Source organism: Cynocephalus volans, chromosome 15 (genome assembly GCF_027409185.1).
Source record: "Cynocephalus volans isolate mCynVol1 chromosome 15, mCynVol1.pri, whole genome shotgun sequence".
Taxonomy (NCBI): Eukaryota; Metazoa; Chordata; class Mammalia; order Dermoptera; family Cynocephalidae; genus Cynocephalus; species Cynocephalus volans.
In genome coordinates this window covers 18677088-18704109 of record NC_084474.1, presented here as the reverse complement: position 1 = coordinate 18704109, position 27022 = coordinate 18677088, and the positions used below count along the sequence as shown (strand labels likewise).

Sequence of the window (27022 nt, the reverse complement as noted above, 5' to 3'; positions counted from 1 at the left end):
TTGGCCCTGCCCATCTCAGGCCGCCATAGTCTCTTGGGACACTTTCCCTCCAGCGCTTTTCCTCCACGCACACCTTAATGATAATGACCACTGTCATGGAGCCTGAATGAGGTGCCAGGGACTGTGCTAAGTACCTTACATCAGTACCTCGTTTTTTAATGCCCGAGCGGGTATTTTATTATTACATAAACAACTGATTCATCATAGAACATTCAGAAAACACAGAAAAGTATATAAAAGGAATAACCTCATGATCCTACTGTTAAGTCGACCAGTGGTAATCCCGATTTGTTTTCTCCCAGTCTTTTCTCTCCACAGGAGTAATACAAAATTAAGATTCCCTGGAAATATAAACTCCTCTGTTCCCTGACTTACTCACTCAGGACGCTGTGCATCTCCCCATGTCATTAAATGTCCTTACCTCTGATTTTCACTGGCTGGAGGTGATCTATAACAGAATCGGCTTAACTGTCTCTTCACCAAAAGGTGGTATTTGGGGTATTTCCAATTTTCAGCTGTCATAAACAACTGCCTTAGGTAGCAAAGAATTCACAGGTCAATTATTCCCTTTGCTTCGAACTTCTTCACAGACCACTCACTTGACCAAAGCTGCAATTGGCTCCCATAAGTGTAGGAAATAAAGTCATCAATTTCCACAGTGAACACACAGTTTAGTTTGGGGATAACTTTTAGGTGGTCTTCCTTGGCGATAATTTTGAAAACGTGCTTTGTTTCCTGCTCAAGGATTCCTGTAACACCCACATAAGAGGGGCATTTGGATTTTGCACCTGAAATAACAGCTCCGTGAAGATCTGCCCTCAACAGCTTGGCCTGAATCACCGGTGGCTGCATGTCTGGCTTGAGACCATTGCAGAGGGCCTGGCTGTTCCGCTTCCAGAGTTCACGCAGAGGGAGAAAAAGCCTGCATCTCTGTTGCTCTGGTTCAATGTCAAAGAGCCGCAGCTTCGTCCTCTGCCTGGCAGAGAACACTTTGGATTTCTTTCTCTTACCCTTTCGCTTCAGACAAGTGAACACCTTGCCGCAGCCGACCCTCACGGACCTGCTGGCTGATACAAGGTGCGCTTCGCTTCAGGAAGGTCCTCAGAAAGGCCACTGGGCTCCCCCGTACTGGACCTCAAACTCTTTTGCGTCTTTCTGAGAAAGGGCATGGCAGATCACACTTGTCACTCTCGGGCCACTTCTGGTGCGCTCTGATGGCGTGTCCTTTGACCTTGCTCACTCCTTCCCTTGCTCCACTTGGTTCAGCTCCCTGGACCACCAGTCAATCCAGTCAAAGTTTCCGGTGGAGCGACAGGTTCCTGGGGACCGAGGCTAAGCATTATGCACAGTGGACAACCAGTATCTCATTTGACTCTCATATCATTCCTCATAGCCTACTTCATCTCATATGAAGTAGGGATATCTCTTTTTCGTAAATGAGGAAATTGAATTTCAGAGGTTAAATATTAAAGTCACTGGGCACAAGCAGAAAATAAATCTTAGATCCTTTCCTGTTCATCAGTGACTCTGCTGTCATTCCTTCTTTCCTTCCTTCCTTCTTCGACAAATAAACTCCTCAGCATGAAGCACAAGAGCACTGCCAACTTCTCCAGACTCAATTGTCACCACTACCCAAGTAACCACAGCTCTCACTAACACAGTAACTGGTAGTTCTCAGAATGCCACTTGCTCTTTTTAATCCTCTTATCTAGGATGTAACCCATTTCCTTTTCATTGCCTACTATTTATCCTTCAAGATTTATTTTAGACATCTCCATCCGGAAGCCTACTCCTAAATTATGCACTTCTAAACACCCATGAGCATAGGCACGCCTGCACAACACACACGCATGCGCACACACATGCTGAGCCTGCAGCTCCCCTCCTGCACCCTGTGCATCTCTCTACGACAGTGCTCATCACACTATACTATAACCATCTGCATTGTCTTAGAAACACCTCTGGACTGTAACATGCTTGAGGACAGCAACTGTGTCTTGTCAGTACCTGAACTCTGGCACACAGTGGCTGCTCAAAGGCATCTTACTAAATTGAATACATGAGAAAATTAATTCATAAAGTACAGTGACTTCAACAGTAATTATTAAAACAATGAGACATAAGCCTTTGGAGTCTCAAAGAAATATCAAGTCAGACTTTCTATTAAGTGTGAGGAATTATATTTATATTCTCTGTTTCAAATTCAGTCTGCAGTTACTCACGTGTTCCCATCGTTAACACCCAGCCCAATGTTACCTGTAAACTCACGGCAGGATATAAGTGATGGAGAATAAGCAGTTCCTTTCATTGCCCTTTAGTGAGCGCATGAGAAACAGCCCCCTAGCAACTGCACAAATAAATGCTGGGAGTAATGTTTACCATGTTAGAGCAAACTTGCAATGCTTCAAGTAGTTAAGGAAAATTAGAAGGTTTAGTAAGTTTGAATCCTTCCAAATGCCAGAGTTGGCCTAAGTTCTGTGAGCTTTCTGTTTGGAGGAAACTCCTAAATTCTTAAGTTATGTGAAGTTCTTTTCTCTGCAAACGGTCCCCACTGAGTTCATAAACTCCCAGAGTCCAAGAGTAGGGGATTCGGGAATATGGAAAATGGGAAGCTGACGCAAACCAGGCCACTGACCCAGGCTGCGCTTGGCTGGTTCCTGCCTCTGTTTCTGTTTCTATAGAAACGACCATTCAATCAGCAAAAATAAGTTTGGGATTTTTTCGCTTTATTGTCCTTTCTTCTTCCTTGGAGGTAACCACTCAAGGTTTTGCTAACAGAGAAAGTGGTCTGGGGACCAAAATTTAGACTGTTTTAGAAGTTCAGTAGTCTCCTAGTAGAAACAACATGGCGACACTGTCACATACCAGCCAGCTCCTGTGACCACTGGCCGGCTCCTGTGACCACTGGCCGGCTCCCGTGACCACTGGCCGGCTCCCGTGACCACTGGCCGGCTCCCGTGACCACTGGCTGGCTCCCTTGACCGCCATCCATCCTTATCTGGGATATGGTGTCCACAACCTCTGGATCAACAATCACCTTCCAAGTCACCAGCAGCAGTTGGACAACCTTTCTGACTGCACATGTCGCAGGGTATTCACGATGGTCCCTATCAAACTGAGATAAATATGTTCCATAATGTCTGTTTTTATTACATTAGCCTGGGAAGATGAAATCAAAAGGACTACTTTCAACAAAAACGTCCTGTGTCGACAGTTCAATACTCTTTCTACAGGCCCTGGTGACTGCCCTTATTGTACGTTGGATAAAGGCTGAACGTGCAGCTACCTGCTAGTTTGACAGGCTGTTCTCTCGCCAGCAGGTTGCTCAGGCTTTTTTTTTTTTTTTTTTTTTCCACAGCAGCCCTCTAATTCCACCAAACCCACTGGATTAACAAAAACTTGAAAGTAAAAGAGCACAAAATGATATCCCTGCATGAGCTACTATTATACTTCACAACCTACAATTACATGGGTTCAATCCAAATGCCCCAAAACATTATTTCATTAAATCAAGCCATTTCAGAAGTGGTAAATATTTTCTCTTCTTGCGTTTTCTATTATGATTCTTTTTCAGCAGAGAATGATGAAGCAGGCGAAAGCCACCTGAACCATCATAGTGTGGAGCCCACTGCATGGTAAGGAAGACAGGAAAGGGAGTGGCTGGTCCAGCATTGGAGAATAGAGTGGACAAAGTCAATTTGCAGAGAAAAAGAGAAAAAACAAGCAGAGGCAAAGGGAGCAAGAGATCAAAGACAGGAGACCAGAGGCAATCACGGTGGAGCTCTCTGAGCTGGTAGACTGAGACCGTCTATTGCCTGCTGCTGGCCTGGTTGGGTCTGTCAGGCACAGCTAGGTGTCAGGACATCAGGAATGCACTGGGGCCAGGACTTGCAGCCTTGAAAAGCCCAGTGTTGGAGACATGCTCAGGTCTCCCAGTCAAATCCTTTAAAGAGATTTCCTCCCATGACAGAATCTTTGGACCAATACAGATGCACAGTGTGTAGTTAACTGACTTTCTGAGAGAAAAAAAAAAAATAGCCCTAACATTCTTAGTTGGTCCAAAATTTTCCTTCTGTAAAATGGCTTTCTGGGTTGAAAAGAAGGATTTGGGGAGGACCGTGGTGCTTGGGCAAAGGATGCAGATGATCACATGCATATTGGTAGGAGCTGTGTGCTGGGAGCAGAATCACAGAACACACACAGAACACATTTCCATGGCATATTCTTTCCCAAGGCAGCGTGAGGGTAGCAGGAGAGAGTCTGGAAAGAGAGGGACCTAGATTCCAGGAGCAGCTCTGCAATGTCCCAGCTGTGACTGGGATAGGTTACTTAACTTCTGCAGGCCACCATTTCCTCATCTATAAGAAGGGAATAAAAATAACACCTGCCTCCATAGAGTTGCTGTGAGCATCAAATGTGATGATCCATGTAAAGTGCTTAGCACATTGCTGGGCACATATTTGACCTCAAATGAAGGTTAAATACTATTATTAGAAGCATTTTTTAAAAAATGAAATAAACAATCTACGCCAGTGAGGGAAAACAGTTAAAGCCACTAGGGTTATAGCTCTCATTAGCAAACACCAACACAAGAAGCTTCACGTTGGTGGGCAGCAGGTGCTAGAATGGGAAAGATATCCTAGGGAGAAAGGGACTATCTGGGGTCACCTGCACCACTCTACCTGCTCGTGAGGATGGACGTTTGGTGGGGGAGGCCGTTTGGTGGTCTGGTCAGGGTGCAGGCCAGGCTGGGGCCAGTGGCCCAATGAACTGGCTGGAATGTAGGTTAAGCTAGAGGTTCTTTCCAGAAAGACAAAATTCCCCTACTGGAAAATGTCATGTTCCAAACCTGGAGTGGGGGGTGAGGGTAGCTCCACCAGGAAGAAGAACTGCCCACAGGTCCTACTGGCCGAGCGTTAGGAGGAGCAGGGGGCTCTGAGTATTGTGGAGGTAGCTTATGGACATCGTACTATCATGGATTTCACACTATGTGCCCAATCATATAACAACAGACTACAGGAAAGGTACCAATTCTCTCTGCCAAGGCACGCGGACACTTTCATTCCCGGGACTTGTGTGCAGCACTCAGACCCCACAAACATTGATCCCCTTTCCTTCTCCCTGGGGAAGCTCCTTCAGCCTCTAGGGCCCTCCCTTGGGGCCTGTCCATACCCTCTCCCTTGCATGGAGAAAGAAGTCCTTGCTGGTTAGTGGTCTAAGACAGAGGATCGCTGCACACCTCCTTGGCCTCAAAGGCTTTTGCAAATGCTGGTTCCTTGGTTCCCTCGTCCTCCCTGGCTGCCAGGGAGGGAAACCAGCTGCATCCCGGAAAACAGTTCTACTCAACAAACAATGCAGTGCCCCGACTAGTCATAATGAGGTCTGGCTCAAATGTTGGCACACACACAACATATTAATTAAAATAACGTGCATGATAAATAATATTGAGATCCAAATCACAGGACTCCTCTAAAATCACAGTTCGTAATTATGTGGGCGCCTGCTAACACACACTAGACTTCCAGTGTTGCTTACATGACAAAATTGGTCTCAGGGAGATGACCTTGAGAGGTTGTCTTGTGAGTATCCTCCTGCTTATAAACTGAACAATGTCTAAACAACTCCAGAAGAGTATCTATTCTAATTTTCAAGATTTAAGGGGAAAAAACTCCTTAAGAGACCTCAATAATTCAATTTAATAATAATTATTTCAGTACCAGCTAGTGTAAGTGTCTCTGCTTAGCCCTGGGGATAAGGCACAGGGGAGAGACGGGATCATGGTTCACATTTTCAAGAAGTAGTAACTGGTTATTGGTTAATACCTGTGCCAGACAGGAAGTCCTTCTATATGTCTCACTTAATCTTTCATGCTGCTGTTAAAAACTTATTGCCATTAGTTTAGTCCTTGATTGGGACCTTACAGAATTTCAGTTCTAATGCTTCTAGGACCTTTATGAGGTACCAGGGGCTGAGGGTAGAGCTGACTATAGGCAAGGGTTCCTGGTACCTCCCTTCACCTCTGAGCTCCTAAACTAAGGGCTCCCCTCCAATCCTGACAAAGTGAGACAACTGTGCACCATCTATTTTATCTAGACCTTTTAAATGATTACCAAATTTGACATTTATTGCCCTGCTTCATACAGAAACCTAACTGGGAAAGGAAGAGACCCCATCATCTTCATTACAAAATCATTTTCTATTTGTGGCTCGGTCAACATCTCAGCATCTCATTAAATGTATTTAATTTCATTCCCTCAACAATAACCCATGTACCACACCAGTGACCACAACTTTGGTATCCCAGCTCCTAAATTCTATTAGTGTTCAGAAAGTCTCCTGGTTTCAACATAATGTTCAATCAGTGCAGAGAAATTAATTAAATTAAAATTATTTTTATTGTGATTTAATTAGCCTGATTTAATTACTTTGTTCACTGACTGAGCGTTCTGTTGTTATGGCCAGAACCTCGCTCTTGTTCGTGGCATGAATGTTCCCATAGAATTAGACATTTTCTCTGTTCAGCCATTGGAGCAGGCTTGCGGAGTTTGCCAGAAACTCATGATTTATCACAATCAGCATCATCACAAATTATAAGAAGCACCCAGCAATATGATAACTTCTAAATGAAGTGTCTGAAAGCAGGTCACTCCGCCAGCCTTGGCTGTTAATCCATCATATTTCATAGTCAACGTGACACCCTCTCCAATTTGCCGTGCCTGCTTTATCGCCTGCTGCCTCTCCGGGGGTCTGCATGAGGGTCCCGCTCCTGCACATGCTGCTGTCCTTGCAAATGCCAGCCCTCCTTGGCCTCCCTGCAGATCTGGCTCCCACTCATTGTAGCCAGTCAGCTCTTCCTTCCCTTCCCTCTGAGCCGGGGATCTGGTGCCTGAGGTTCATGAACCAAAAGTTAGCATTTCCTGCAATTACAGATGTAGGCAACAAACCACAGAACAGTTCCCATAACTTAGTCACCAGAGAACACCAGATATTTTCACACTTCCATTGCAATTATTGCATCTTGGAACACTGTTGACTCTCATCACAACTTCAAAACAATAGTGGATATTAGACCTCCAGGCAGATGACACGTGATCTCAACCTTTTTTTTTTTTTTTGCAGGCCACTACACAGTGCAGTGTGCTGATCCAAGCTGAGCAACGGCCTGTTCTGAAACACACCGATATCTTTCAAAAATAAAATCATGTTTAACTTTCCTGAATTTGAAATGCATTATCTTGATTAATATGTTCAAAGCTGCACAAATTTGTTTTCCTATGTTCTTACAACTGTACTGCAATATATTTGGCTTGCTGCATCATTCTATGCATTCTAATGTATAATGTAAAACCATTTTTCTAAGATGGAGTCCACAGGCTTTCTGAGACTGCTCTTACAATGGAGGCCTGTGCTTTTTCATCCTTGCATTAGTTTCCTACAGCTTCTGCAACAAATTACCACAACCTTGGTGGCTTCAAACAGTAGAAATTTATTCTCTCACAGTTCTAGAGGCCAGAAGTTCAACATCAGCGTCACCGGGCCAAAATCAAGGTGTCTTTAGGGCCATCCTTCTGGAGACTCTAGATGAGAATCCATTCCCTGCCTCTTCCAGCTCTGGTGGCTGTCACGTTTCTTTGCCTGTGGCCACATCACTCCACTATTCATCCCCCTTGGTCTCACTCTGATAAGGATGTTTTGATGGCATTTAGGGCCCCCTCAAAAGGATGATTTCTGCATCTCAAAGTCCTCAGCTTAATCACATCTGCAAAGACCTTTTTTCCAAATAAGGTAATATTTACAGGTTCCAGAGATTAGAACCTGATGTCTTTGGGGCCACCATTCAGCCCACTATAGTCCCTATCCTTAATTCTCCTTTGACCACACAATTCTTGCTTGGCGTCTTATAATGTAAGAGATGTAAAATGATTTCAAAGATGTGACAAACTGATACCAAATTAAAATAGATATCCATGCCAACACCCATTAAAATAATTAGTTAAGGGTTAATGTAATGGTTAAAGAAAAGGCAAGGCCTTTTAAAACTCAAGTGTTCACCAAGGCCTAGGCGAGGAAACAGGCATGTTTCTTCACCTCCAGATGAAGAAAGTGCACACTTTGCAAACCCAGCACCAGAACTCAAGCCAAGCAGTTCTTTGGCCCAGAAGATCTCACAGGGCTTAGGTCAGTAGTTCAACTTCTCCCTCCTTGCCTCGCCCTGCCCCGAGGGTGCTGTATTTACAGCTTCTGCAAAGTGTTAAATGAGGAACTTTGTGGCTGACCAGAAGCGAAAAAAGGCAGGGGCTGTGTCTTTTTCAATTAAATAGAACAAGAGGAAGTAAGCATTAACTTCCACATAAGATACTCAGGCTACTGATTAGAAATAAAATCCCTCCCATCAGGTGCACCAGACCAGAGTTTTTATTTCCAGAAGGAGCTCTCTACAACTGCCTCTTCTGGACACCATGAGAGTGGTGCATAGGCTGAACCAGGACAGCCTGGGAGCGCGACAAGCTCTCTGGTCTAGAAATCGGACCTGGCCTCCTGCCCCAGCTATGCTTCTTCTTGCGTGATTTCATTCACAAAACCCGGCCTTTCTAAGCACCAGTTTCCTGACCAGGGGCAGATGTACTATGTGGGCTGGATAAAGGCAGAACTCGCTCTTACCTTTCTGTACGCAGATCTGAGCACATTGCCTGGCACACTAAGGATTCTCAATAAATATTCTTTTACTTGAATTGGATGCCTGCCTTACCTGACTCACAGATCTCACAGAAGCTATTGGTACTGCTATAGATGTTCCTGCTTCAGTACTAAAAGTCATTTCTCAAGGTCCTTCCGGCCATGAGATACTTTCCTCTCTTTTCAAATTAGCCTCAGAGTACTATGATTATGTGACTGTATTAGCCCGTTTCCAGTTATTTATAATTGAATACCTGAAACTGGGTAATTTATAAAGAAATGAAATTTATGTCTTACATTTGGAGGCTGGGAAGTCCAAGGTCCTGGGGGCACATCTGGTGAAGGCCTCCTTCTTGGTTGTGACTCTCTACAGCAATACAGGATGTCACATGGCAAGAAGGGGCTGAGCAAGTGAGAGCTAACCTTCTCACTCACTCTCCTTATAAAGCCATCGGAGCCGTGCCCATGACCACCCATTAAACCATCAACCCATTACTCCATGAATGGATCAATCCATCCTTGAGGGCACAGTTCTCAAGATACAATCACCTCCTCTCCAAGGCCCCACCCTCCACCACCATATTGGGGGTTAAGTTCCAACATGAGCTTGGGGAAAGCTTCAAATGAAAGCAGTGCCAATTTAAAATAAAATAAAACTTAAAAAATAAATAAGCAAAAAATAAAATTAGCCTCAGAGAGTGCACATCTGTACTGGAATTGAGTAGAAAGCAGCCTCAGTTACTCGTGTTCTTCAATCCCAAGGGCACACCCTCTTGAGGGGGATGCAAGCAAACCTGGGTGCTCAGCATCAGGCTGGAAGGGACCTTTGAGATCATCTAGTTCAACATCCTCCCTTCAGAGATAAGAAAACAGAGTTGTCCAGTGTCACATGGCTCACTAGCGCAAATAACCCAGGCAACTAGAACCACTTCTGCTGGCTTCTAGTCTAATGCTTTCTCCATTCTATTGTGTTCTTTCCTTAACCCCAAGTCTGCACGTGGCCTTATAAAACTGGCTCAATGCACTACTTCACAGCTAAGTTCTCTAAGATGTCAAAGCCAAGTATATAACTGATTCCTCTCACACAAGCTGGGTTGTGAGAATTAATAAAAAAAACCATTAGAAAGTACTCTAAAAAAATGCAGAACGGTTTTGACGGTGTGACGGTGTTTGATTTTGTAGCGCACCATTTTGGTCCCCTTCCCCTTCTTCTTTCCTTTCTTGTACTTTTGTAGTTATTTTCTTAGTGGTTACCTTGGGGATTACAATTGACATTGTAAACTTATCACAACATAGTTTGAATAATATCAACTTATTATGCAAATAATAATTAGTTCAATAATATGCAAACACTCTGCTTGTAAACATCCTCATTCCTCCCCCTTGATATTGTTATTGTCACAGATTACATCTTTATAGATTGTATGCCCATTCACATAGGCTTAGAATTATTGTTTTATGCATTTGCCTATTAAATCACACAGGAAAAAGAGAGAAGTTACAAACCAAACTAAAAGTACAATGATACTGGATTTTATATTTACCTGCATAGTTACCTTAACCCACTATAGTCTCTGTCCTTAATTCTTAGTGCTCTTTATTTTTTCTTATGGTTTCAATTTACTCTACTGTTCTTCCATTTCAGCCTGAAGGATTCCCTTTAACATTTCTTATATGAGGTCTACTGGCAGTAAACTCCCTCGGCTTTTGTTTATCTGTAAATATCTTAATTTCTCTTTCATTCTTGAAAGATAGTTTTGTCAGATATAGGAATCCTTGGTTGCCAATTTTTTCTTTTAGGACTTCAAATATGTCATACCACTCACTGCCTTCTGTCCTCCATGGTTTCTGGGGAGTAACCAGGTATTAATCCCATTCAGAACCTTTGTACATGCAGCATGTATATTCCTTGTTTTGTGTGGTCAATGAAGTTTCTGTTCTGTTCTCTCTGCAGTCAGCCAATGACCTGACAAAGATTTCCTTATATGTTTGCTTCCCAAAAGGGGTGGAAGGAGTTGAGGGGGCAAGGGGAGCCTGTCTTATTAAATTCCGTCAGAAACTGCTTCAGCCTATGGGGGTTGAAACAATGACCAAATTCTGTGCCAGCCCCTCAGTGATCAAAAGCAATGATCAGCAATTAAAACACACAACTCCAATTTTTGAAGGAGCAAGTTTCTATTGCCTGCCCTGGCTTCAGAAAGTTACACCAGGAATGCATGCCACTGTCCCCACGGCAGACAGCCACAAGATGGAGGATGGGGATGGACGGTGGTAGTTGCTACTGGACAGAAGGCTAAAATTCACTGAAAATTACCAGCTTCTTTATCAAGCTCTCCCCTGGATGTTGCAAGTATACTGTTGGACCTCAGAGTTCCAAAATAGTTGCTTCAGACAGTTCCTGCCAACTCAATTGTTTTTGTGGAGAGGCAGATTCCCAGAGCTTCCTAGTCCACCATCTTCCTGTGACATCACCCAAGAGTGCTTGAATGATTTAGAAATAAAACAGGGAAAATAATTATTAATTAAAGTTTCAAAGTACATGTTTTTTCCAAACACGAAAAAGCATTTTATAGATATGGGTCTTCATTTCTTTCTGGTCCCTCATGAGGAATTAAACAACCCAGTGATCTTTTTCTGCCATCATTGTCACATGGATTCTAAACATCCCTTTAGGAGGCAGGAAAAGTATAAAATGGGCTGGTAACATAATCTGGAAAAAAAACACAAAGCTAGAAGAGACTTTCTGGAAAGTCAAAATTGAGAAACCAAAGGGCCATCGCTAAATGAGGTGCATCTTCCACAGCATCAAGAAAGAAAATAAGTTCTGAGGATTAAGAAATGTTTGATGGAGAGAAAGAATGAGTCTGAGGGCAGAGAAGCTCCTGACGCCCCTGTACTTATTGTATGCACTTTTCACTTAGCACAGCTGCTGGTGGCTCTGGCATCTCCATCTTATGGTCCTGTCTGGTCATTTTACTTGCATATCATTTAACTTCTGCTGGGACATGTGTTCAGTGCTGCAGCATAATTAGATCCCTCTTGAGAAAAAGAATGGTTTCTTAAACTTTATAATTAGCTGAAGGAGGAGGAAGGAAAAGGAGGAAAAGGTGGCAAGAAAGAATGTGTTAGTTTCCCAGGACTGCCATAACAAATTACCACAAATTTGGCGCTCAGAATAACAAAAGGTTATTCTCACAGTTCTGGAGACCAGAAGTCCAAAGTCAAGGTGCTGGCAGGGCCATGCTCCCTCCAAAGGTTCCAAATACTTCCTTGACTCTTCCAGCTTCTGGTAGCTTCAGTCATTTTCTGTCCTGTGGCAGCAAAACTCCACTCTCTGCCTCCATCTTCACATGGCCTTCTCCCCTTTGTGTGTTTGGGTCTGTCTCTCAGTTTCAGTCTCTTATAAAGATATCAGTTGTTGGATTTAGGTCCCACCCTAAAACCAGAATAATCTCATCTCGAGATTAATTGCAACTACAAAACCCCAGTTCCAAATTAGATCACATTTATAGGTACCAAGCTGTGGTATAATACAAAAATATATTTTGTCTTTGTCCCTGGCTCCTGACATAGAGCTCCTAAAACCCTTGGAATTTCCTGAGTGATAAGAATGTCTTTTGTGGGGCCAGCCCGTGGCTCACTCGGGAGGGTGCGGTGCTGATAACACCAAGGCCCCGGGTTCGGATCCCATATACGGATGGCCGGTTCGCTCACTGGCTGAGCGTGGTGCTGACAACACCAAGTCAAGGGTTAAGATCCCCTTACCGGTCATCTTTAAAAAAAAAAAAAAATGTCTTTTGTAATTTATAATGAGCCCCTTTTGTCCATACCACAGTTTATGCTAACGAGGTGACTTAAGGTAGGACCCCTACAGAGCCTCAGGATAGGCTGTTCACAGAAAAGATCATAGGGTTGAACTTTCAGCCCTACCCACTGACCTCCAAGAAGGGAAAGGAGGGGCTGGAGATTAAGCTCTATAAAAACCTTTCCACAATGAGATTGGGAGAGCTTCTGGGCTGGTGAATGCACTGAGGTGCTGGAAAAGTAGTGCACCTAGAGAAGGCCTGAGAGCTCTGTGTCCCTGCACCACAGCTAGCCCTATACATCTCTTCCATCTGGCTGCTCCTGAGTTTTGTCCTTTATAATAAACCAGTGAACATAAGTATATGGTTTTCCTGAGTTCTGTAAGCCAATCTAGCAAATTTTTGAACCTGAGGGAGGGAGAGGGATTTGGGAACTTTTGATTTATAGCTGCTCAGTCAGAAGTACAGGTAGCCTGAGACCAGCGACTGGCATCTGAAATTGGGGCAGTCTTGTGGGACTGAGCCCTTAACCTGTGGGGCCTGCGCTAACTCTAGGTTGTTAGTGTGAGAATTGAATTGTTGGACATCCAGTCTTGGTGCTGGAGACATATGTTTTGAGGAATGTATAGTTTAACCTATTACAAAGGAGAAGGGAAATAAGAAGCAGAATCCTTGTTTTCCCACAAAATCTAATAGTACTGAGACATATTAATTACAACTATGAATGAATTACACTATTCCCTTTTTATTCATGGAGGATACGTTCCAGGACCTCCAGTGGATGCCCGAAACCTCAAATAATACCAAACTCAATTGCTGTCAATCGGAACACACTTCTGTTTATGTCTCCCACCCACAAATTTAATGCCTTTTCCATGTTCACCGAGTACTGAACATGTGCTGTGGCTCTATCTTTTGCAGTTTGAGATGTGACAACAAAACCAGCATGAACTTCTTTTTCCATCTTCACAATCTCATGCATAGAAGCTTCCTCCTTACCACAGATCTTAGGAACCTCAGCATATGATTTCTTCTTTCCTTATTAAGTCAAAACCTTTAGTTTTTACTTAAAAGCAGCACTTTAAGGCTTCTCTTTGACATATCCAAATTGCCAGCATCACACTCTTGTGCTTTGGGGCTATTCTTAAATAGAATACGGGTGACTTGAACACAAGCACTGCAATACCACAATAATAGATCTGACGACAGAGACAGCTAGTGAGTGAGTGACAGGTGGGTGCGTAAACAGCATGGAGAAGCTGACAAAGGGATGATCCATGTCCCAGGCAGGACAGAGAAGGATGACGTGAGGTTTCATCACCCAACTCAGAACGGCAGCAATTTAAAAACCTATAGATTGTTTATTTCCGGAATTTCCCATTTTAAAATTTTCAGACTGTGGTTGACCACAGGTAACTGAAACTGCAGAAAGCGAAACCCTGGATAAGGGGAATCTACTATATTTGTGGAAGCAGCCTAGGAAGGCAAAGTAGAGAGGCTAATGGATGCCTCATGATAGAGACTTGCCTCCAGTTAGGCATGAGGTCTTTGCACAAACTTTATCTAAAAAAAGAGAAGACTTCTTTAGGACTTACTCCACCTACCTATCAATCCAAGTTTACATTGCAGGTGGTATTTTGGGAGAATGGGCAGAAAATATGGATAACATAAGGGTGGTATTTGTGAGCTGATCGCTGGAATTATGACTGCGTCTAGGGCTAAGGAAGCATTCAGAGAGCCAGGACCCACATTTCAGCCTCTCTCAGTTCCCTTCTGGGATGTCCCCTGCAGTTTCTTTCCATTAAAAAATAAGTGAGTTACATTAATGGCCAAGGTCTGACAACCAACAAAAGGACAATCGTTCTCAATCTTATGAATTTCTTTTCTTTCATGTTATTTCTCCCTTTTCTAACACTATGATTTCTTTCTTTCCTTTTTAAAAAAATAACCAATATTTGCTTTTATAGACATGCAACTTTGTCTTGTATCAATGCCATGAGGTATATATCATTATTGCTGTTTTACACAGAGTGAAATGGGGCCTCAAAGAAATGATACAAAGTTAGGCAGGCCTTCAGTTGAGGAGCTGGGAATCAAACACAGGCACTAAATCCCGTGCTTTTCCTCTCTCCTGTGATGTCTTCTTTTTACTCCTACTATTTCCTTTTCCCCCTTTTCCCCATTGCAAGGGCACTCACAGGCTTAGGACAAGCCCCCATTTCTCTGAGATCTATGGTTCTCAGCACTTTGAGCACCAAAACTACCCATGGAGTCTTTATGAAAGCTGATGACAGGGCCCATCCCAAGCCAATGAAACCACATGCTCTGGGGATACAGTCTGGACATCAGCATTTCATCAGTGCCCTGCAGCTGGTCCTGCTGTGCAGTCAGGAGTGAGAGCCACTGCTGCAGACATTTGCCCCTCTTCTCAGCTGTGGAAAATAAAATATTCACTCTTTTAAGCATAATCAAATCTTCAGAGCATTTCTTAGTAAACCTGACTGACTTTAAAACCAAGAACCAAGTGACAAATGAGACTTAAAAGATGGTCATTTGAGGTGACTTGTTTAATGTTCTCCCTTGCAAAATCCCATAGAAAGGATTCTAGAGCTATACTAAGCAGGGACAAAGTCTATAACCTTAATGTGAAATAAAGAAGATTGGTATCAATGAGCTAGAAACTTTGAGGAAGTCTGCATGACTTGGTGCTGGTAGAAAGAGATAGATCAAAGTACTGACAGCCACTATTTGACATCAACAAAAAAAGACCTTGTAGGAAGCCAGTGGGTGAAATTCCCCCCAAAGATCTGGAAAGTTCTCAAACTTGAACTGGAAGAGAATGGGGCTGAGGGACAGTTGGTGCTGGCAAATGAGAGCAGTTTAGCAACTACGCCAGTGCCTCACAAACAGAGCCTGCAGCCACCCAGGAGGGACTCACAGAGACATGGGGGACATGGGAGAATGACCCCACCAGCATCTCCCCACAGAAGCTCACCAGGATCTACTTGAAAAAGCACTGAATTCCTGAGGCAAAACTGCCTTCCAACCAACCTCTCCCAGCTGAACAGATCCTTAAGTGGAGAAAATAAAACTGCCAAGTAAAATAAAAACTTAAAATTTCCCCTTTGGGACTAAGAGAACAGGAACCAGCACAATCGCTAACAAAACCACCTCAAGGCTCCAGACTGAATATAGAGCACTTTCTAAGGGAAAAAGAAAATCAAATAAAAATAAAAATCACAGAAAACATGCAAAGATTTATTACACACACACACACACACACACACACACACACACACACACACACACACACACACACACACACAATTTTTGAAGACTTGGAGCAAATATTTATCTATGAAATAAACTTATTCCCAAAAGCAGAGAATAAGTTTCACACAATCTTTAAGGTTGTGTTAAACTTATCAACAAGGTTTCAACAGGTTGAAAGGACACCATAGAGACTAACTATAAAGAGGAAACAACTGATAAATACTCCTATCACATGAAAATCATGCTCTCTAAAAATTTTTTTTTAAATCAACTTTAATCTGGGAAGTATGGCAGGTTAAATTTTCCAGAGATGACAAATCTCTCAACCCACACGCTCATTTGCAATGTGACCTTCCTCTTCCATAAAGAGGAGTCCATTTCTTCATATCCTTGAATTGGGGGGTGGGGAGGGGGTGGGAGACAGGGGCACGCTATAACTTCTCTGACCAATAGAATATTCTGGAAGCTCTGGGCATAGCCCCTCAACTGGCCTGGCACTGGCAGCTTTTTCTGGCTGCCCATCAGAAGCCAGCAGCCATGTAGAAAGTACAACCACACTGAGACCACCAGGCTGTGAGAAGCCCAGTCCACACAGAGAGATCCTAGCAGGTGAGACACCATGGAGAGAGAGAGAGCATGACAGAGAGAGGCAGACACAGAGAGGACAAGGAGCACCAGCCATGGGAGTGAAAAGCCAGCACCAAAGTGAACCCTCCATCCCAGCTGCACCGTCTGAGGCCATGTGATCAGACACACCCACCCAGCCAAACTTATCAAATTCCTGACGCTAAAAACCATGAGCAAAATAAAATGGTTGTTCTAAGCCACAAAGTTTTAGGGAAGTTTGTTATACAGAAATAGATACCTGGCAGAGGCAGCCAACAGCAACAGGGGGGTATGGTGGGTGTACACTTGCTGAATGTTGAAATCCCAAGCCCTCTTCGCCACTCAGCTCCCTGAATGCTGGCAGCCAGGACATCGCCCTCCAGGCAAGAGATTGGCAGAGTCTCTTCTGGGGAAACTGGACAGCTCTCGAGGAAAGACCTAAAGTGACTCTCTTGGGGATTCCCCACCCAGCTGAGAAGTTCACTTTTAGCAGGACCCCACCCACAGACATGCAGCCCCTGTGCAGCTCCACGTGCACAAACAATCCAGGATTACCACACATCTGAGGAAGGCTTTAATATGAAAGAGAGACCAAACACGAGAAGAAAGCGGATCTGGAAGAAACAGAGACTACACAGGGGAAAGAAAAGTAAAATCCAAAACAATCATTATTGTCCTTGGGGACAGAGATATAGCAGATAATGCACCCCTAAAACAAGAACAAGATGCTAATAAAAAGAAAAAGTAGTCAAAGAACAAGAAAGAACTGTTGGAAATTACAAATATGACAATATAAATGAATAGCTCAGCAGAAGGGTTGGAAGATAAGTTCAGGAAACTTTTTAGAAATAGAGCAAAAGACTGAGATGGAACATAAAAGAGAAAAGATAAGAAAATTCAAGGACCACTACAGACCAACAATAATAAAGCGTTCCAAGGAAAGAGAACCAACCAAATGGAGGGCAAAGTTTTTCCAATGAAGTTAAATAAACTTCCCAGTATTGAAGGGCATTACCCGCACCAAGTCACATCATCATGAAAATTCACAATATTGGTAAGAAAAAGAAGATTCTGCAAGGAGGGTGCAGGGAGGAGGGAGAGAGGAAGGGAGATCACAAGAGAAAGGGCATGTACAAAGGATAAGAAATCAAATGAATTAGAACTTCTCAACAGCAACGCAGAAGACAATGGTGCGATGCCTTTCAAATTCTGAGAAATTATTTCCAAACTGGACTCACCTTCCCAGACAAACTATATGTCAAGGACATATGTAAAATTTTCAGACATATAAGGCTGCAAAAATTAACCTCCCACATATTTTTCTAAGGAAACTACTGGAGAATGTGTTTCATAAAACAAAAGAATTAACCAAGAAGGAGGAAGATATGAGATCCAGGAAACTGGCTTCAATGCAGTAGAACAATAAAGGGAATTCCCAGGATGTTTTGAAGGGGGATGGCAGAACGACGGCAGCTGGTGGGAGAACAAGCCTTCCAGAGGGCTCCAGCGCAGACTCCCCGGAAGATGAAGAGACAGAATGGCTGCTGTGGACGCACAGCTCAAGAGGGTATCTCGAGCGCTGGCATAAAATCAGGTTGATAAATGTGTGGAAAACCGAATAAGTAAACCAACAGAACAGGTATCATCCAGAGCAGCCCTACCCAGAAGAATACAATGTGAGCCCCATGTGTACTTTAAAATGTTTTGTCATCACATTTTTAAAAAGAGCTCAAATAAGTTCATTTTAATAATATATCATATTTAACCCAATATATGCAAAATATTGATTCAACATGAAATCAATATAAAATTTATTAGTGAGATATTTTATGTTCTTCTTTTCATACTAAATCTTTGAGATCCAGTGTGTATTTGCATTTACGGCCCATCTCAATTTGCACACTAAAATTTCTCAGAAATACTTGATTTCAGCTATGTCTTAGTCTGTTTTCTGTTGCTTATAACAGAATACCTGAAACTAGGTAATTGAAAGGAAGAAAGGAAGGAAGGAAGGAAAGAAAGAAGGAAGGAAAGAAGGAAGGAAGGAAAGAAAGAAGGAAGGAAGGAAGGAAGGAAGGAAGGAAGGAACGAAGGAACGAAGGAACGAAGGAGTGGAGTTTTTATAGTCTGGAGGCTGTGAAGTCCGAAGTCAAGAGGTAGCATCTGGTGAGGGCCTTCTTGCTGGCAGCAACTCTCTGCAAAGTTCAGAGGAGGTGCAGGGCATCACATGGCAAGAGGGCTGAGCACATTCACATGCTAGCTCAAGTCTCTCTTCCTCTTCTTTTAAAGCCACCAGTTCCACTCTAATGATAATCCATTCATCTACTAATCCATGAATGGATTAATCCATTTATAAGGGCAGAGCCTCATGATCCACTCACCTCTTAAAGGCTCCACCTCTCAATACATTGGGGATTAACTTTCAACTTGTGTTTTGCAGGGGACATTCAAACTATATAGCAAGCTGTAGTTAGTTTCCATGAAATGTGCAGTTGAAAAAGTGAGTCACATACCAAAGATGTTCCAAACACACTTAACAGTTTTCCAAAAGCCATCAGTTTTAAAATTTAGATATAAAGAATTCAAATTAAATAATATTAAAAATTAGTTCCATAGTTGCATTAGCTACATTTCAAATACTCAGTAGCCACATGTGGCTAGTGGCTACTGTATTGGACAGCATAGATCCAGAGAAATCAAAAAATTACCTGTGAAAGAAAAAATAATCATAGTCACTGCATGGCTCAGCTTTGAATAACATATTCTGAATACTGGTCTAACCAAAATTATAATATGAACTACACTGGGAAGATGAGGAATGGGAAATATTCACTGTCAAGGAAGGAAGAGAAAAGAAAGTTAAACGCCCTTCCTCCAAAATATGGAGTCCATACATAATGCCTAAAACGACAGATCAAAAAGTAGCAATATCATCCCATTAAATAAAAATATAGAAGTAAACACAAAAGGAATCTATCAGTATAGCTCTAAGTGATGGCCTCTGAGTGAGGACAAATGGAGGGGATGGGGGCTTGGGACTCCTGATTTTCTTAATAAACTTCACAGTATTGGTGACTCTTTAAACTCATGCACGTACGCTTTTAATTTTCAAAAAGATCTTTAAAAATGATCACTAGAAGATCTGTCCACGGTGTGTGGAGAATTTTCTATGTAATATCTTCAAAATAGAATTGTCACTTTAAAACATGACCCCTTCCCATTGTCACATGGAAGGAGCAACAAGGGGAAGCTGGGAGGCAGCCTCAAGCATAAGAGAGAAAACGCAGTGGAAGGGACCCCAGTGGCAGCAGAGGAGCTCTGGCCACACTCCAAACCCCACCCTCAAGCGCCCACACCCTGAGCAGGGCATGGGAGAGGCCTGCAAGAGGCTCCACACATGGCTTCCTGAGGAGCCGCAGGAGGCAAAGTGGGGTTCCCGGAGGCTGCACGCTGCACTGATCACGGCGCACGCACTCCCCCAGATCTGCCCCTGCCATGGGGTCTGGCTGCTCCACTCACGCTCCCGCCAGCGGCCCAGAATCCATTCCCCTCCCCTCCCCCAAGCCAGCCCGCCCATCCTTCCCAGCCCAGTGCAGAGCTTCCTCTTCCATAAACTTTTCCCTGACTACTCCCTGTCCTCACCAATTATCTTTTTTGTTGTTTAATCTTATGCAGCTCATGTAGTATGCCTTAAATAGTCTGGGCCTTAATTATAAACTGTATTGAGGCCAGGTAATAGGACTGGGCAAAGACTTCATGAATAAGACCTCAAAAGCACAAGCAACAGAAGAAAAAAATAAATGGGATTACATCAAACTGAAAGTCTTCTGCACAGCAAGGAAAACAATCAACAGAGTGGAAAGACAACCTACAGAAAGGGAAAAAATATTTGCAAACTATAAATCCAACAAGGGATCAATATCCAGAATATACAAAGAACTCAAACAACTATAAAGCAAAAAACACAAATAATCCAATTAAAAAGTGGGCAAAGGAGATGAATAGACATTTTTCAAAGGAAGACATACAAATGTCCAACAGGTACATGAAAAACTGCTCAGCATCACTAGTCATCAGAGAAATGCAAATCAGAACCACACTGAGACGTCATCTCACCCCAATTAGACTTGTCATTATTAAAAAGACTGAGAATAACAAATGCTGGCAAGGATGTGGGGAAAGGGCAACTTTTCTCCACTGTTGATGGGACTGTAAATTAGCACAACCATTATGGAAAACAGCATGGAGTTTCCTCAAACAACTACAGATAGAACTACCATATGATCCAGCAATCCCACTGCTGGGTATATATCCAAAGGAATGGAAATCATCATGTCAAAGGGATACCTGCACTCCCATGTTCATTGTAGCTCTATTTACAACAGCCAAAATATGGAACAAACCTAAATGTCCATCAACAGATGACTGGATAAAGAAAATGTGGTATGTATACACAATGGAATACTACTCAGCCATAAAAAAAGAATGAAATTCTGCCATTTGTAACAACATGGATGAGCCTGGAGAAAATTATGTTAAGTGAAATAAGCCAGACAAAGAAACAGAAATACTGCATGTTCTCACTCATAATTGGCTGCTAGGAAGGAAGGGGGCCGGGGGAGGGAAGGAGGGAAGAAGGAAGGAATGATGGAAAGAAAGAAAGAAAAGACCACTGCAATACATTGAACTTCAGAAGAAGAGAGCAAACATAAGGATACTAGAGATGGAGGGGAGGGCGGGGAGGGGTTTGGGAAGTGATAGGTCAGGCAAAGGGCATAAAGAAATATTTGTAAGAATAATATGCTAATAATAAATAAAATATTAAATTTTTAAAAAAGTTAAATGTTATTATGCCAAAAAAAAAAAAATTAGAAACTGTTTTGAACCACATGCTATTATTTCCCATAGAATTTCCAATCAGCATAAGAACAAGGAAACTACCACATGGTCTTGCAAGCCCCCATCATACCCAGCACAGGGAAACGACACTCATAGCAGAGGTCTAAAGAGTATTTGATGATTGGTTGTTGACAGTGATATTGTACATGCGTTTATGCATTTCTATAGTATTTCTCACCAGATAAACTATGGTATTTTATAGGGAGGTAGATAGATATATGAGAGAGAGAGAACTTTTATACATAGGAATTTAAGTGCAAAACTGAATTAATTGTTTCTTCAGTTCATAGCACATTAATTATCATAATTAACCAGTTCAAACCCTCTTCTTCTTCCATTTTATCTAAACTTTCCCCTGTGTCCTTGATCCCCATGACCTGTCTCCTTCCTCTCTTCCCACCCAATGGACACGCCTATATTAGGAATTTGCCCTTGGAAATGTAAAAATACAGTAATTTCTGTATGTGTACGCTTTTCTTAACATTATTAAAATGGTATAATGCTAGAGATCTTGTTCCATTTCTTACATTTTCATTCAACACTCTTTCTAAAGAACTGTGCTCATTCATTGCTTCAACTGCTGCATGGTAGCCCACTATAAGCTCCTACCACATTCCCCAAATAGTGGATACCTACGTTGCTTCCAACTCCCTGGGACACAAAATAGTACATCTTTACACATGTCTGTATCCACTTAGACCTGTGCAGGAGTTTCTCTGGCAGATACTGGAATGCAGTGTCATGGCCTATACAGATATATAATGCAGCTACACTTTTGAATCGTTCTCCAGAATTGCTCCCCGCATCCCACTTCTACCAGCTGTGTATGAGAACTCACTGCTGTGTAATTTGGAAATACCTGTGGCAGAAACAGCTCTGGAGCACAGTTGAGCATTCCTGTCATCTCCATGAGAAGGAGAGGGCAAAAAGACAGAGGCTGTTGCTTGGGGTTCCATTTACCTGGGCCGCAGCGTGGTGATGCAGTGCCAGGAGCAGGCTCTGGGGGAGACGCTGCTTGCCGATGGCCCCATTCCGCACTTCTGACTCTTGGCTGCTGTAGGTAGGGTGCAACTGGTGCAGACAGCTGCTCTCACTCATGCCTCCAAGGGTCCACTATGTTGGGAGAAGAAAGAAAGGGAAATAAGAAGGGATTAATTAAGAATGTCTGAACTCACAGTTTTTTAAACAAGTAAACACAGACACACATACCATTAACTAGAAGCAACGTGGCTCTGAGGTTGATGTCTACTCCTCACCAGCAAGGGAATTGATGAACCCTTTCACCAGGTGCAGCCCAGCGAAACATCTCTGTGTTTTCCTGCCCACGTCGTGGAGTTTCATCATCCAGGTCCTGCATGGTCCCAGTGGCCAGGTCCTCTGTTTACCCTTTTCCACCCTCCAGCTGGGGTCCCTAATGGTGGCTCCTCGAGTGCTCCTCTGCCGTCTTCTCTCCCCTCACATGTGCCCTGTGCCCCCCCCACATGCCCACATTTGACCTTGAGGATCAGGCACCGCAGACATCCTTTTCCCACTTGGCCTCAGCTGCCTAGACAGTGGAGTGGAGGGAAGAAAGGATCAGACACTGAGATGGGAAGACAGCACCCAAGAGAAAGCAGACGGCTTCTCCTGTCTCGCCCCAGAGCCTTCTGGCCCCTTCCACTTCCCTCCCCTGATTCCCACCATCTGGGGTCCACCTCTGAATTGACAAACTCCTACTTGGTCACATCTGGTAGAAGACAAAGAAACAAGGAGTTTGGAGACCTAAGCTAATAGGCAGCACTTGGCATGCACAATAGAAGCAGCTGCTGTTTATAGCCCTTTTTAAGGGTGGCCTCAAGCCGGACCTCACACTTCCCCTCCCTGTGGGGCATTGTTTTACACAGAGCATCTGGAACCTCGCAATCTTGCAGCTAAAAAAAATCCACACATCCCATGAATCCATGAAACTATAACAAACTCTCTTTCTGGGAAAACTTCCCAGACCTGCTCCTGTTTACCTCTTATTGTAAGACAGGTCTGTGAAGTTCCCAACTCTTCACTTTCTCTATCCATTAAATGAGAATATAAATATCAGCCAGTCAGCAGTCCAATAAAAATGCTATCCCATGAAGCCTTTTTCTAAATAACAGCCTACGAAGTTGAGACACTTTCAATTTCTTAACTGGGAAAAAAACAGCGTGAATTCAGGTTGTCAGTTCAAGACTAATACCACACTGCATAAGAGGCAAGTAGCAAGGCCCATCCTGCTTGGTACTGTAATCTGTGTTTCTTTCCTGACCCCAGGGTTTCTCCTCCCTGGTCTTGTACCCATAGAAACAAGCGTGGAGTTGGCAGGCGGCAAGGAGGCTCTGCAGGCGTCATCTGACTCCACCAGCGCCCTCCCAATACCCATCCTTGATTTCAGACGCCTGAGCTGGCTCCGTTGGGCAAGGTGGCGCCTAATTACCTCCCTTCTGTTTTTTCCCTTCTCTCCTCTCTTGTCCTCCCGATCCCCTCAGAGGACAGCCTTTCCAAGAAATAACACACACATGCACACCTGGCTCGATGAGATAGGGAACTCACCATGGATACCGGGCTACCATTCCCACTCCGGCAGCGGCCCCTGGGAATAAGTAACTATCTCTAGAATGCTACAAACTCCAGATGTGCACCGACTTGTGCCTTGAGACCTGGCTTCCCTGTCTCATTATGCATATTTTTTTCCACAAGTTCATATATGCATATCAAGCTTTCAGAAGGAGAAAAAATTGGAAATGGTAATCTTCCTTTTAATATGCTACCACATGCCAGCCCTGAACAGCTGTGCACACACAACACGTTGGACTGGACATGAAATATAGCCCAGGACCATTTTCTAAGCATTCATTCCCAGGACTTACAAAACACATTTACTTGGAAGGAGGTCACACAGTCTTCCTTCTGCATAAAAAAGTGGCTTTGAAATAGGTAGAGCCATCTGGAAACAGCCTCCTCCACTATTGATATGTAAAATGCACATATTACACCATCTTGCCAGGGACCATGCAGCAGGAGGCTGAGACACACACAGGCCATAATTGTTTAAATGTACAGCCTCTGGGTCTCTGCAGTGCTTACCTTGCTCTGCAAAACCATTTGCCAGCAGCGTAGGTGACTCTGGACAGGCTGGGGAAGCAATCTGTTCACACGGTCATTCGTGTGTGCACGAGGACCGTCCTGGAGCCCAGATTTGGGAGAAATCATTTGAACACTGTCTGCTGCTGCTCCAGGCTTGCTAATGGGAAAGAATCTGTCAAGTGCGTGACTAGGAGTAACAGCAAACACACCCTCAAGATAATGACCCAGCACTTTTGCTCATTATTGCCAAGTATTTCCATCTTGTCCCAGTAAGACTTAGATCTCACTCTAAGAACTGGTTTTGCTTTGCATTTAAAGGACAAAAACAATAGGTCCTATATTGCTAATTGATCTCTATGTAGTCAGGGGGCTGACTCTATTAACATTTGCATCCTCCCCCTCAAGAGCCTTTTCACTGCACAAACCTTATCCAAATAAATTCTGAACCTCTGGAGCTATTTAACTTTTGTGTTTTTCTTCCATTTTTATTTCCTGGGCTTGTTTTTTCATCTCTGTTTTATTTTAAAAATATAGACATATACATGATATGCATAACATAAAACAACAGCCTTAAATTTTAAATGTCTGGTTAAAGGATATAAACTTTCAGTTAGAATGAATACATTTTGGGGATCTATTGTATAGTGTGGTGACTATAGTTAATAATAACATATTGTACACTTGAAAATTACTAAGAGGATAAATGTTCTCCCCCCACACACAAAATGATTACTACGTGAGGTGATGGATATGTTCATTAGCTTGATTGTGGTAGTCATTTCACAATGTAAACATATATCAAAACATGACATTGAACACTGTAAATGTATTGAATTTTTAATTGTCAATAAAGCTGGAAAAAAATTTAATGCCATCCCAAAAGAAATCCAAGAAAGAATACAGTGCTCTGGAGTAATTCAAAGGGTTAAGCTGTTAAATGCACAAATAGCAGAGCTCCTGTTACAGACGGGGAGAGAGAGAGCATTGGAAGGAGGAGACCACTGTAGGTCAGCTCGTCCTTTACATTGTGAAGAGCTTGAAAGGGCTAATAAACCCAGCAGCCTATGGCAAAGCTAATTTATTTTATATTCCTAGTCATCACATGCAATATTTTTTGGAGGGGGAGAGCAAATATAATTCAAAGAAAGTGATAAACAATAAAAACAATATCTAGTGATGCTTTCACCCCCAAGTTAGGAGGCCTCCTGTCTTTTTCTCCCCTTGTAATGCCTTTTGCATCCTGTTTGTATGCCAACATTTTGGAGGTAACTACCTAAATAAGAGGCTCTAGCCTGGGGTCAGTGGCCCCTCTTGGGGGAGACGCAAATCGCCTGAGATGAGCGACTCCCAGGTGCTGCTGGGAAGCACTGCCAAGCGGACAGCTCTCGGGCAGGCTCCCTGGGCCACGTGGAGACCAGCTTCTCCCGGCCTAGAGCTGCATTCCACGCGCATGAGGTCACCGGACTGCAGATGAGGTAACGGTGCAGCCGCCTGTGAGCTGCCAGAGCTTGCCATATGACCATTCGTGTAAACACAGCGAGGTCCCCGTGGGGCTCCGCGGACAGCTGGGCTCTGCTGCTGCTGCAAGAGGTGGGAGCCGGGACTCCCCGGGAGCTCGACCGCGCCTTAAAGGAGCCAAATCATTGCTTGAGCTCATGTCACTCCCACTCTGACATGGGTCCGCCAGCCTCAGCTGAGAGCACGTCCGGAGAAGGGAGGGCTAGCCAGCCCTGTGGCAGGTTTGCACGGGGGCACGGAAGAATAAATAACACCACCCCTAAAAAAAGGACCTGCCCCCTCGCAGAGAGACACTATGCATCAGGGCCTTGCACGGTAAGTCCAGCTCCAGACGTCTCTGCTCTCACCTGGGAGAGGCGGTTCCACCATTCAGACATGTAGAAACCTAATACCCTTTAAGTTAGAAACATGGTTGGAAAACAAGCGATTTAAAAAGCCAATAAAGAAATACACGTGGTAAAGATCTCTAAACTGTAAAAATGACAGATGCATCTCCAGAGGCAGAGCTGCCCTGCTCAGGCATTTCAGGGATCCCATGCAATTCTCAAGGTCAGAATGTTCTTTCCAGGGTCAAGTCGGATTAACTAAATTCTGCATCTATCTCATGCATTCCTCATTTATTCCTTTTTTACTGAGCCCTACCATGTGTCAAGCACTGTATGAAACACTGGGAAAGTTGTAGAGACAGGACGGTGTCTCCATGCTGGTGGAGCTCACACACCAGCAGACAATCTACGATGTCTACAATAAAGGGGGGGGTCACAGAGGAGAAATGTGGGAGCTACAAAGGCAGAGGGCGTGGGAAGCCTACCATGAGGATCTCACCAAGCTGAGATGGGCGTGTGGGAGTCACAGTGAAAGTCAGGGCAGTAGTGGAGCTGCTAGCTAACACTCAGGGGCAGGGGGTTGCTCAGTGCTGGGTACTGGGGGGCACGTCACGTCTTGTAACAACCCTGCAAGGTAAGTCCACCGTGAACCCCATTTTACAGATGCTCAGAGAGTTTACAGAAGTTAAATAACTTGCCCAAGGAAGGGGTGGTATCAGGATTTGAACAACGGCAGTAGGAACCCAGAACTGGGACTCTATAATCACTCCATCCCAGACACAGTGAAAGGGACACCAAAACAAGCAGACTCTCCGGCCAAGTGTG

At 43.6% G+C, this 27022-nt stretch overlaps 1 pseudogene; it reads right to left on the bottom strand.

Annotated features, from left to right (window-relative positions):
• Positions 1 to 549: 549 nt before the first annotated feature.
• LOC134363641 (ribonuclease P protein subunit p29-like) lies at positions 550 to 22355 on the bottom strand (annotated as a pseudogene).
• Positions 22356 to 27022: the final 4667 nt, after the last annotated feature.